The 14,615-nt window shown below is 34.5% G+C and overlaps 1 protein-coding gene across 3 annotated transcripts in view; it reads left to right on the top strand.

Annotated features, from left to right (window-relative positions):
* The window catches only part of LOC145276815 (uncharacterized), a 475,667-nt gene that overhangs the window by 249,750 nt on the left and 211,302 nt on the right, over positions 1 to 14,615 (top strand). The window lies entirely within an intron of this gene.

The following is a 14,615-nucleotide window of genomic DNA, read 5'->3' on the forward strand; positions in this document are numbered from 1 at the left end:
TGACAAAACTTAAAAATAGTCGTCGCTAGTGACGCTAGCTCCTACGGCTTAGGAGCATGCATTCAACATATTATGCCGGATGGGTCTAAAAAACCAATAGCGCACGCTTCGAGAACGCTGATACCAGCCGAAAGGGCATATTCACAAATCGAAAAAGAAGCGTTGAGCATAATCTTTGCCGTGATTAAATTTCACCGATATTTATATGGTAGACAATTCATACTTGAAACCGACCATAAACCGTTAGTCACGATCTATGGATCAAAAAAAAAAAAAAAAAGGATTGCCGGTATACACCGCAAATAGATTGCTGCGCTGGGGTACAATACTACTTATTACGATTTCCAGCTACAACATCTAGCATCAAAAAAGATTTGCCATGCTGATGGACTGTCAAGACTGATACCACAGAAACACAATCTGGAAGAATCAGTCATTGCAGCAATTCGGACAAATGTTGAAGTAAAAAATATGGTAGCAAACATCATTAAGGAACTACCCGTAACTTTGTCGGACATTAAAAGGGAAGCCGAGAAAGACGAATATATAAAGGACATAAAAGAGAAAATTATAACGGACGCAAAGGTGCAGGAAGTTTTCTCCATATGTGACGATGTGTTACTGTACAGCGAGAGAGTGGTAATACCCAAAACATTGCAGAATAGGATTTTAAGAGATTTCCACACAGGACATCCGGGGATAAATCGAATGAAGTCGTTAATGAGAAGCTACGTGTACTTGCGTAACATGGACACTGACATAGCGACAACAATTGATAAATGTAAAGGATGCCAGTTAGCGGCAAAATCTCCACCTATAGTACACAAACCTTGGCCGAAAACCGACCAACCATGGTCGAGAATCCACATGGGCTTCGCTGGTCCAGTAAGTGATAACTACTATTTAATTGTAGTGGATAGTTTCACAAAATGGCCGGAGGTAATGCGTTGCAGGAATCCAACAACGAACAACTCAATAGGGTTCCTACACGAGTTGTTTGCAAGATTTAGTGTACCAGACACACTGGTCACTGACAACAGAACGCAGTTCACATCTGCAGAGTTTAAGGAATTTTGCGACACGTTCCGAGTGAAGCATATCACGACTCCGCCGTATCATCCAAGTTCGAACGGCCTCGCGGAAAGGTTCGTGGACACGCTAAAACGAGCGTTAAAGAAATCCATTGGAACACCAACAGAAAAAGCTTTGCAACAATTCTTGCAAGTATATAGGATTACACCACATCCTAGTACACCATCAAACATATCACCAGCTGATCTAATGTTTGCCAGAAAGGTAAAATCAGCGTTTGACAAACTATTGCCAAGGCAGGCAATTATCCGAAACACAACACACACGAGAAGAAAGAAATATAACTCGGGAGATCGAGTATATTTTAAGTGATACAGAAATAACACATCTTACTGGGAATGTGGAGTAGTGGATAAACGCATTGGTGATTGTACATACATGATTAAAGGTCCACAGAATATACATAAAAGGCACCTAAATCAGATAAAAAAAACGTCATATCCAAGATGATGATGATACGACAACAGTCGAAGAGGGGGACACCATAGATATCATAGACGAATCTTTTAATTTGGAACCGCCTCAAAATGCACCTGAACCCCGAAGATCAGGTAGAAAAAGAAAAGTGAATGAACCATTAATGGTAAACCCAAATAGAAAAATATATTGAAATCTGTGTGACTTCAAATCTTGAGAGGGGGGTGTTGTGGTGGCAACCACTTATTTGCATATGCGAATAACATAACACTATAAATGGCAAGCCTAGGTTGGCCTTGGTGTGTCTTACTCAAATGCCACCGGAAGTGACGCCGAAGAGCGTACATGTCCTCCCACTAAGACTCTCTGACTCGACACCGTCATTTGTACATATTGTAAATATACCTTTTCTTTAATACACTTATTATTGCGTTATCTTGTTGTTTGCGTCTTCATTGTATTTCCTTACTAATTATTGTTCAACCTTGCAACCACAACAGTAACCATTGCAGATAAAATTATGCGAAACCTGTAATTTAATAAAAAAGTAGAAATATTTCTGCTATAATTTTTTGTGTGAAAATATTAACTAAATAATGCTTGAATCAATGGTAATATCGGTAGTTCGAGAAATTAATTTTTGTCCGAGTTCGCACATCCATCGCCAGACAATATCCCGAGGGAGAACGTTGTGCAACCAGACCGAATGATGCAAAAACAATATCTTTTATAAAATCTAGATTGTCGGCTCAGCCAAAAACAAATATCAATGATTTATCGAACGAATTCCATTGTGTATTTGAATTAATCAGGTTGCAGCAAAAAATATATATATTCCTTTTGATCTATCATAATTAAAAGAAAGTCATTTGTTCGATGGCTATGCTGAAATGTTTGTATAATGAAATCAGTCATGCAGTACATAGTTTATAAATTGATATTTTTCTGTTGCACGTAAATGTACTAAAGGACATTTTTGAAATTTTTTTTTTTTACACAGTGATCACCACATATCAAGGCCCGGAAGCCACTCAGGGACAAGGGTTATTGAAAGTACATTATGTTAGTGTGGTGATTTGATGAAGTGTTTACTTAAGTGGGTGGTACATTAGGAATTTGTTTACGTTGGACTTGAAGACATCCAAGTTGTAGTCCGGTGGGAAGCAGGCATACGGAACAGAGTTCCACAGGCGTGCAGTTCTAAGAAAGAAGCTTTGTTCATGGAATCCGCGTTTTGATTTAGGCACAGATATAGAGTGGGGGAAATTTTTCACAGTGGATTCAGCTAGACGGGTGTTTTTCGTGAAAGATTGGCGAGGGGGCACCAGAGATTGGAGTTCAGACGAACACCTGCCATGGAAATAACGATAAAACATGGATAGGCTTGCAACGTCTCTTCTGTGGGAGAGAGGTTGCAGGGTAGAGAAAAGGGCATCCCCCACTAAGCCACGAAGTCTATTTTGTACTCTGTCAAGGCAGGATAGGCTGTTTTTAGCAGCTCCTGCCCAGATATGGCAACAATATTCCATCCTTAGACGTACTTGGCTTTTATATAGATAGAGAATTGCATCAGTAGTGAGATATCTTCTGGAGCGGTAGAAGGATCCCGCCAAATGGATACAAGTTCTATGTACATCTAGAGAACCTTTGCAGGGTTTCAACTCCCCTACGGAAAATAATGAGAATAGGGTCTTCTTTTCTGAAATATTTCTCAAGTACATGACTTTTAGGTACATAGCGGATGAGTACATCGTAGTTATCATATATTTGTGTCCAGCCTTTGGTCATAAAATAAAGATGACACATCTTACATCATAAAAAATTTTATCTGTTTTTGTTTCTAATCAAGTGTAATTTAAAATAAATACCATATACTTCATAAATTAGAACATATAATGTAAAATTTACTTGCCTCCCTTCGACGGCAGAGTTAGACACAAGCTCTATTTTTAATGCAGGGGAAACCAGCTCCCCAAAAAGGGCACTCTAGTAACAAAAATAAAAAAAATATGTATGAGTCATGAACGGTTTCTCCACCACTAACCGAGGCAAAAAAGTGAAGTGAAAATGGCGAAGTGCCTCATCAGAAACGACACTACACTTTGAGTTATATATTTTTATTCCCTCTGAAAGTTTGCACACAAAACAGAAACAAACAAAAGATTAGGCACAAGGCCACTCAAAAATTGGGGAGAGGGTGTCTATGGTCATCGTCGTCACTGTACATTTGCTAGTATATGCTTTATCCTAGCTAAATGTCTCGTTCATCGAAATACCTCAAGCACACCGGGGGTAATCTTACCTAAGATTCCCAAATCATATTATGTATGTTTGTTTATTTTTTTATTTTATATATTTACTTTTAAATCTATTTCTTATAAGCAATAAAATAAATTTATAAACATAAAATTTTCACTTTGATCCTGGTCCGAAGGCCAAAACCCCTTAGAACGTATATTGAAACTGAATTATCACGATATGATAAGTGTTAAAAAAGAGGGTACCAAAATAAAATTATACACAAGCACATTTTTTTTTATCAAAACTCCTTGTAGATATTCCTGGGGCTACGCCCACAAATCTAGTATTTTGCTAAAAACATAAAACTAACATGTTGCTCTCTTTATTCTTCGGGTGCCAGCTAAACTCAACACTAGTTTTACTCTGACGAACTCACGTTCTCTAACTAGAGTTTATTTCTGACCTTATCGAAGATTTCTTTCATTGCAAGTATAAGTTAAAGCGATTAGAATATTTTTAGGATAGTTTTTCTTTGCTGTTTGGTAAGTCACTATTGATGTTAAAAATTCTCATGTTACCCGAGATTGCATGTCGTTAATAAGTTACTCTCAAGATGCCATTGCTATATTGCATATACAGCACATTTCTTGTCGTATTTCGTCCCAGCTTCCTTGTCTCACAATTTTTATCAGTTTCCATTTTTCATTCCGTTTAGCATTTCTTTGTTTAATAATACTAGTTAGAAAACTTGTGTTTATCAGTGCCCCTCGTTTACGTCAAATTTAATGTATCCTCCTTTTGTTGTTCTCGCATTAACGTTCGGTTACTTCCGATAACTTGTGGCGTTATTACTGGACTTCTCGAACCATTTGGGACGACGATTCTTCCTGTAGGTTTGCGAATAAACACACTAACAATAAATATATTTCTTAAATAAAATTATGACATAGCGAAAGAAAAAAAAAACTATAAGCTAGTGATATCAACACTAAGCCGGTCGAATCAGCATCCTCCAAAGGAAGAAGTGCTATGCGAATATTAAATTCACAAGCGGTACTCAGTTGCATAAATATCACGGCCAAGGAAGATGACGACGTTAGAATTTTAAGTTTTTGCAACAAAATTGTCAACTTCCTCCTACATAAAGTGCCTGCTGTTTTGCAAATGATCACCCAACAAAGAGTAACTCAGATGGATCCATAACTTCTATTATCTAATGTTATATGTTTCCTATATCTCGCATCTTTAAGTGACAGGATTTAGTTTCTATTTTTCACTTGTAAACTTATCACGCTCAGTCCCAATTGTTATAGCAACTGTTAGTTTCTCAAAACTTAAACCCCCTTCCCTTCTCATCTATAAACACTGTGTTCTTGTATCGATTTAAGCTCCGGCTGGCTTCAACTGCTTTGTTACCTAGCAACGCGTATAACTGTGGCATTGATAATGTGTCCACCTCCCTGCCCTTGATCAATGCTTTTAACTATATGTATTTTATATACGTCTCTTCAATGAAGATTGTCTTCGTTAAAAACACAATTTGAAAACACGATACGTTTATGGTGATTGATCTGTTCCTATCAATGATTTAAAAACACACGCGCCTCCTAATGTAATAATCAATTTCAATCGATTTTCCTATGTTTTAGAAGAGTGGTCGATTCTTATGAATGTTTTGAATGTCGGTTATACCAAACATATAGAACGCCTTATTATTTTTAATAAATTGCCTGCTAAACTGAACATCTGTTTAGTTCTGACTGACGAACACTTCCTGACCAGGTGTAATACTAAAAATAATTGATGTGTGATCTATTTTTTCAATGTATCACCGGTTGTCTGAGAGGCACTGCTAAGAGGGCACCTTTCACAATTGTTTTTATTTCTACTATATTGCATAGGTTATTGGACTATATACTTTTCTTTTCTATCACATTCTGGTCAGTCATGGATGCTCTTGACATGTTTTTGCTCATACATACCGTAATCTCTTCTGAGAACCCGTCATCGAAATTATTTGACAAGGATTAGTAGAGTAAGCTCATCTTAATGTATGATCTACTTTTAGTAGACACCTGCTATGGTAGTATCTTGTATTTTAATTTCATAGAACTTACGTTATTTTACTCTTAAACATCATCGTGGTTCCTGAACTCGATGCGATTCGGATACGAGTTCATAACCCCTTCAGACTCGTTGTGTGTACCGTCCAAGGTCGTGCACGCTTTCTGACTTTACTGATCAAAGCTAGTCTCTAGCATGGTTGTTTTACACGTTTGTCACGTTCAAATATATATTATATGCTTTTTTCTGGTAGACAATTCTATAAGAGAAATCGTTATCGTATCCGTCTATCCTCCTCTTATAGTATTCTGCTTAATTTTACACATTTTATTGTCTCTGGATTTTAAACGATACGTTTCAAATACTATTTAGTAACTCTAAAATTAACATCGTCACTGAAGTATGGTTTGTAAACTCTCCAGGTGATACGGCTATGAACGATTTTTGAGGTTTACCATTCAAGTCCGTTTGTTACGGGTATGATAGATACTGTCAGGCCATTTCAAGAACTCAAGCCATAACTTTGTCGTATTTTAACTCTCACAATTGTTTATTTGATATGTAAAATTATATTCCTTAGTCAAGACTCCTGTTCGATTCTGTTTTTTCTCGTTGTATTTGCGCTGAAAGTTTTGTCCTCTCACTCTTTATTCGGGTCTCTATTAAGCCAGCATGATCTTCTGAAACGTCGTCAAAGTCTTCATTATTCACACAAGTGTTACAAATGCTACGCTCTCTAATTAGACGTATTATTCACTGCTTATTATAATCTGAACAGCTCTTAGTCAAATTAATATGGGGTTGACCCTCTAATCAAGTATTCTTCACTGTTGTTATATAACATCCCGAGCACTTCCCATAACTTGTTGCATGGTCACGGACTTGGTGGGACCTTCTTGATGTCAATTTTTCTTTTGAGTTTGCCAACCATCACGCCGACAATTTATACAATTTGTTTAAAAATTACACTAGGAAGAAAGTATAATCCGACGTTCTACGCAGGTTCAATCGCCTTTCTTACGAAGGAGGAAATATTGGGGGAATATTAAATTCACAAGGTGCCCCCATTTGTATGACTATCTTTGTCAAAGAAAAAGATGACGTTAGGGTTTGCAATTTTTTGCAAGGTGCTGTCAATGTCGTCTTACATGCAGATTCTTTTTTTTTTTACAAATGGTTACAATTTGGTACTAATTGTGGTTTAGCTTTTGTGATCCGACGAGAACCAGCGTTACAAGTTGATTATGCGGTATATATGTATAGTGCTTTCTTAACATGAACAGATTTTGATGAATAGAAAATTAAAGAAAGCATAATTAAATCATCAGCTAATTACGGTACAACGCGTTTACACGAACAGAAAACGCATTTACATTAAAAAATGATAATTTGTAAAAAGTTTATACAAATTGTTGTACAAGTATGATCCGTTAATATCAAACAGGATGGCTAAGGATGTTTATGTCTTTATATTTGCATGTTAGAGTAATATGCGTCTGTGAGCATTAGGTAGTATTGTGTTGTGAGCGTGCTTGTTTACCTTATCCGTTAGTACGTGCGTACCTGTGTCTAAGTAAATAAGAATTCTCCGCGATTCTTGAAGTGTCCCTCTCCTGTTACTTCAACCGGACTAATACTAAATAGAATAACGGGTTGAGCATTCTCTAAAGTTTTATATCTCTAGTTAATCTTTTATTAGTTCTTCGTTTTCATAAGAGTTTCTAAGTTGTATTCGGCTCGTAGAATTTAGGTTTTCAAACGATTTTCCTTGGCTCAAAAACATTTAGTAGAAATTATTGTCTGCAAACTTTAAGTTGTTTTTAGACGAGTATATCCTATTAAATCGAAGAAAGAACAAAAGGAAGCTATACAAATAACATATACTTTTACAAAATATAGATATCGACCATTGATTTTACTATTAAATTCACGTTCTATGGATACTATTTCCTGTCAGATACTTAAACTAATGTTGATCCGTGCTTAACGTAAATCAACTATTATAAGTGTGCGTGTGTCAAAAACTCCGTTAGATACAGTTTTGTATAGGTGTTTTGATATTATGCTATGCCTCCATATATATGTAAGTCGTTCCAAAAGTAAAGTCTCCGACTTTTTTTAATCAATAAGTTACAAATCTTAGAACTCGAAAACAGTAGCATTAAAACGAGCGATCTTGTCTGTTCTACGATTTGTTTTACTACATAGCCAGCACCATTCTTTATGCATTTTTGCTAAAAATTCAATGACGCATTTCTCCTTCTTACGCACGCTAATGATAGGAATTGCTTGCAGAGTCTCCAACCGTCAATATCAGCAACAAAGAAATGAGGCATTCGAGTAAAGAATGCATGAATGTAATCATAATAACAATGCAACTTCCAACCCTCTAATACATTCGAGCAAAATAAACATAGGAGCAATACTTTTGGAAACACATATGACCACACACACACACACACACACACACACACACATGTATATATATATATATATATATATATATATATATATATATATATATATATACAGAAACAATTATCGGCTACCTATGAATTTTATTTTTCTAACTACTGCCATGGAATGATATATATTCTCCTTTTGATATGAAGAAATCATGATTTATTACACAAAAGACAATATCAATTATTCAAATAATAACATATAATAAAAATTAAAAAAATAATTAAAAAAGTTATTAATATTATTATTAATTATAACAAAATAAAAATGCATAACATATTATATTATGATAATAATAAAAAAATAATAAATTAGTTAGTTAAAAGGAAATAACCATAAAAGATTATGTAAAATAATATAAAAAGTATTACTTAAGAATTTGAATGAAAAACGTTTTTTAACGTCTCTGGAGACTTTCAAAAGATGGAACAAAAAGTATTATTTTTTGTTGTTCTTTCTGGAAGCGTCTCTAGCGATAACTATAAATAGCGGACGACCGTAAATTATAAGCATTCATAACATGCCGGTGTGACGCAATGAGAGGAGATCACCTTTTATAACTCCCACCAAAGGAAAGCACAAGAAAACTTGAGTCGTTAAAGTAACAGGTTAACCAAACAAGATACAGAGAAAAAATCTCTTTCATCAAAAACTGGTAAATATAGATTTTTCTGAATTATATTTGACCAAAAGCATTTCTGTCTAAAAAATCTATAACAAACATTACTAAAAACATTTACTTCTATAAAAAGAGAAATAACTAGAAAAAAAAATTACTTCTCTTATACTGTTGATTATAAATATCTTATAAGACATTTGTTTTCTTTACTATTTTTTGATTTTGTGTCTTCTTTTTCTTTGTAAACTAGACTAGGAAAAAATCCGTAAAATATTAATGTATGGGCTCGTCAATCCGTAACAAGCATAAACATATTATCGTAAGAGGCCTCGGCCGATACGTATAAAAATAAAACAAAGCAAGCATTTACATTAAAATCTCTTACAGATATTATTAAACGGGACACTTAGACAATAGAAACAAACTAAAGAGAAAGAGATAGGTCACAGCATTCAATTAAGAAGCTCAGAACTCCTTTTAAACTTAAATAACATATAAAAGATATATATGCTTTGGTAAATAAGTTCAGAAATCTCTTTTTCCAGATGTTAATTCACCATGCATTCTCGTGCCTAATCAAGACGGAACTTACAGTGTTACATGTTACATGTAAGAAAACATAGGGAATTAGTTAAATGTAAATATGAAATAGGATAGTCAATGATTCGAACTTGCGAAGCTAGATTTGGAATTGAAAATTCCAATCATAAGTTAAAATAAATACAGAATGTTATTGAAATAAGGAATTGCAATTATTTAGCTTACATATCTGTATATGGAAAAGGAATGTAATAATGAAATTTGTTTCTCTTAAGGAATTTAATCGTCTATTGAAATTGTAAACATATTTTGTAAAAATGTTATTTGAAAATAGGTAACTGAACTCGGGGTCATGTCAAGTTTGGCAACGTGACGCATGTCACCAACGTGCTTCATGAGCACATGTTTAATCATGGGATGACGTGACGAGTTCTCAATATAGGTGGAGTTTTTAGATGCAGTCGGGGAGTCTAGGAAAAGAGTCGGGGAGAAGCAGAGAGGTTCAGACCGATTCTCCGTTAGAATTAAGACAACCTCTAGAAGTTAGAGGGTTTTAGAAATAACCATGTAAAGAAACTTTGAATTTCTCAAGCGAAATCATGGACCGGTCATGAAATAAAGGATATCATCATCTTTGTGTATCTGCGTCTTCTGTGTTTATCATTACACCGAGAAAGGTAACGTGTTTATATTATATGCACTACTGTCAAAACGTAAATGTCAAACCCACTATCTCTCGGTCTCTCGGTCTCTCTATCAAGATATTCATAAATCTTCTTATTGAATTGGTTCTCTTGTAGTAACATGTATATATATACAGAACTGTCTCTCGCTTTATATGTACTCTGTCTCTATATCTCACCAATGTCTCCATCTCTTACAACATGAACATCTTAAGACATATGAACAATCAACATGAACACTTCTAAGACTCTAATCTCTCACTAAGACTCTCAAAAATATGAACACTAAATAAGAACACGCGTAATATACGCACAAGTGGTACCTTCTAAAATTAACACTCTATGCAACAACAGATCTGTAACAGACTTTCGAAAAATTATTGAAAAATGCTCTAGCATCATTTCAAAGAACGATGCCTTCCTTACTACAGGATATTCATGGATGTGAAGTTTGCAATAACACCTGGGAAGAATATTTAGATATTATAAAGAGATTATTTTTTAAAACTACAAAATGCTAACTTGCCAGTTGTTTCGGTCAAGCAAAAGTGACTATTAGGGTCATACTGTGGGTCAGGGTCAAGTAACACCTATCTTGGCAAAAGTTAATGCTATAATAAAATATCCCGTCTCAACAAATGAAAAAAACAACTAATGAGATTTCTCGGTATTGCTGGATTTTATAGAAGATTTTGTATAAACTTTTCTACATTAACCCTAACACTAACCCTTTCACCAATCTCCTAAAGAGGATGAAAATACAAATGGACTGATTCCTGCCATAAAGCTTTCAATGACATCGAATCAACTCTTATTGGAAGTCCAGCTCTTGCAACTCCAGCTTCTCCAAACAGTTTAAATTACAATTTGATGCCAGTGATGTGGGCATGGGTGAAATTCTCATCAAACAAGATGAAGAATGCTTAGATAAAGCTATTGGTTATTTCTAAAGAGAAAATTCAACAAATACCAAAAGAATTATACCACTATTAAAAATAAAGTTTAGCTTTAATATCAGCCATAAAACACTGACGTCTTTCTCAATGTAACTGTACACCCTGTTTTAGCTCGTACTGATCATAACCCACTTACCTCCTTACATAAAATGGTTACTAAAAATCAAAGCCTAATGAGATGGAATATAGCATCATAATCGAATACATAAAAGGTATCGACGCCATTATTACTGATGCTCTATCTAGGACATAATCTTGTTTTTCACAAAAATACACAAATACATTAAAGAATAAAATAAAAAATACACACACAACCCAAAAATATAATAATAAAATTAACAAATGTATGTATATTAAAAATATTATCATCCACATTTCTCATTTTCAGGAACAAATGAACAGAAATGAAAAAAACTTTAAAACAACCAAAAAATTTTGCATGTTTAATTACTTTATATTGTATCTTCTTTTTATGTTTATTTGCACATTCAATATTGCCAACCACAACATAGATCGGCTCCTACGATTGAAAGTTTGGATATCTAGATATCAAAACTTTTCCTTTGGAGGGGGGTCATGGGATGATATATGTTTCACTTTTGATATGAAGAAATTATGGTTTATTACAAAAATTATAATGTTAATTATCCAAATAATAACATATAATAAAAATAAAAATATAATAAAAATAATTATTAATATTATTGATATGTTTGCGGTGTATCTTATATGAAATAGTATCCATGTATCGTGAATTTAATAGTAAAATCAAAGGCCGATATCTATATGTTTGCGGTGTTCCGTTATTCCTAGACTCGGAACAAATCAGTAACACTACGTTTCCTCTGAGGATATGAGCCACTGATTTAAACTCCACGGAATAAGAAATATATAAATCTTTGTATTTCTCTTCGAAAAACTAAGTTATTTAACATTTTAACTTACAGAATTTAATTCTAATTTTTTACATATATAATATAATACAATATATTTATTCATATATATATATATATATATATATATATATATATATATATATATATACAATAATTGCATAGTTTAGTTTTTTTCATGTGTTTATCGAACGGGTACATTCATAAATTTATTATCTTAGGTTTACTTAATGCGAAAAGATCGAGGTCAAAGATAAGGACATTGGATAAAAGTTCAAGTAAGAGTTTTTACTCCTAAATCCACAAGGCTAAGACAGATAAACACCTCGCAGCAAACTAATAAAGAAGGAATTATAAGGAGAATAAGAAAATGCAGAGTTATGGCTAAGAAATCTGTCCCACTCTCTATCATAAGAATCCGACTTTCAATCGTTTCTTATCCATTCGACCACAATAAACAATAGGAGGCATTACCTTTTTGGAAGAATCTTCGTATATATCCGTACACACACACATACACACGCCCACACACACACACACACACACACATATATATATATATATATATATATATATATATATATAAATATACCGAAAGTATTTAAATATTTATTATAAAAAAATATAATTTTAACATTATCGATATACGTAGTTATATGTATGAAATCATAAGTTTAGAAAGAAATACTTAAACTTTATCCGATGGTGAGGCCCCGGCTTGCGGGCTTTGGGGAGTGTGGAGCACCCCCTTAATTGCTATTGCATCTAGGTCCACTCTGACCTGGAGTGGTAGTACCTGTTAGGGTCCCAACTATTGGTTGAATAGAAACCGACTTCAAAAAACAAAACAAATATATTCTATCAAAAAAATTTCTTCAAAATCACGGGAGTCGGCATTAGATAACCTGGATAGGATTAATATGCTGTAAAACAAAAACCAACCATAGAAAGAAATAGCTATGAATGTTGTATTTTCATGTAATGGTCTATGTGATTAATATTTACGATCGTCTTCCAAATCAATTATAAGGTAGTTAATATTAATAGTGAAAATGAGAGAATAACAATTTAAAAATAGAAATTACGAAACGAAATTTCAATTAAATATTTCCTTCATATCATTTCTTGGGTGAAAGATGTCAATAACCTTTAATTATTAAAAGCTTTTGTTTACGTTTTCTGTTTTGCCTCTCTTTCTCTTTTTCGTTTTGTCTCTGTCTTCGTCGGGTTTTACGGTTGACTTAAAAGTAAATCTAAGGAAGCAGGTATTTAATTCTCTCCCACTGAAAGAACTGTAACGCCAAGGTCGGAAAGTAGGATTGAGTAGTCAGCACCCCAGGAGAAGAACTCTGGCATGCAAATAGTGTCTGGGCAACACGATATTCCACCGTAATCGATTAGCAATAAACTAACCCCTTTTTAAAGAGAGCTGATAAAAGTTTGGAGGGGTGGACCTTCTAGAACTGCAAAAAATCAGCCTTACGCCGCAATACACAGGCATCAGATAATTTCAAGGATTTTTTTCGCAGAGGATAAAAATCCACAGTCGAAGAGATCATATGACGATATATGTGTCTTGTTATTGTCTCTTCTTTAAATTTTTTTGCTGCGAAACCGTTGAAATAATTCAGGAATAAAGAGAATTCACGATATACACAGACGCCATGAGATATAAATAAAATGCTAATTGCTTCCTAGTTTAATTTTTGCGAAGGTAGTTAATTTTTTATTTACTGTCTGTCTAATTCCGGCTAGTCAAGAATTTTCAATTCCGTGGCGAGTTGACAGAATCTATTCATTTACGCTGTTCTATGCTAGCGATATATATATATATATATATATATATATATATATATATAAATGAATAAATATATATATATACACACATATATATATGTATATACGAGGGGCGTGCAATAAGTAATGCCCCTGACCCACTTCCAGTGGTCTGATCTAGCTGAAATTGTGCATGTGCAATGACTTACATCCCTACGGGTTATCTGGCAAATTACAGCTCTGAACTAATTGTGGGTTCTGTTTTACAGGTGTTTCAACTGAGTCAGGTGTGAAATGGAGGCTGTTGAATATCGAGCAGTGATCCGGTTTTTGTATTTAAAATGACGCACACCACAGGAGACTTTTGATGAAATGAAAGAAACTTATGGTAATAATGCCCTATCATATGACCTTGTAAAACGCTGGCATCGCGAATCAAACATGACCGGAAGTCTGTGGAAACAGCTCCCAGACCTGGTCGCCCCCCCGTTTTGCCATTGATGAGACATCTATCCGTGTAGTTGAGGCTGCCATTTTGGAAGATCGGCACATTACTATTCGCCAAATAGCCCAAGATTAGTACAGGGTATGTGGAAACTATAATTTATGGCCATTTGCATAAGGTGTCTGCCAGATGATTTCTCAGGTTGCTCACACAAATACAGAAGCGAGAACGTCTCGAGTGGTCGAGGATGAATTTGGAGATGTGCCAAGAAGATGAGTCAATTTTTTTCAAAAGACTGATTACGCAGGATGTAACCTGGGTCCATCACTATGATCCAGAGACCAAAGCCCAGTCACTGCAGTGGAAACACTTGGACTAATCACCTCCAAAGAAGGCAAGGGTACAGTCCTCCGTTGGCAAGGTCAT

This window comes from Euprymna scolopes, chromosome 5, assembly GCF_053919585.1.
Source record: "Euprymna scolopes isolate OS-2025 chromosome 5, ASM5391958v1, whole genome shotgun sequence".
In the NCBI taxonomy this organism is placed as follows: domain Eukaryota; kingdom Metazoa; phylum Mollusca; class Cephalopoda; order Sepiida; family Sepiolidae; genus Euprymna; species Euprymna scolopes.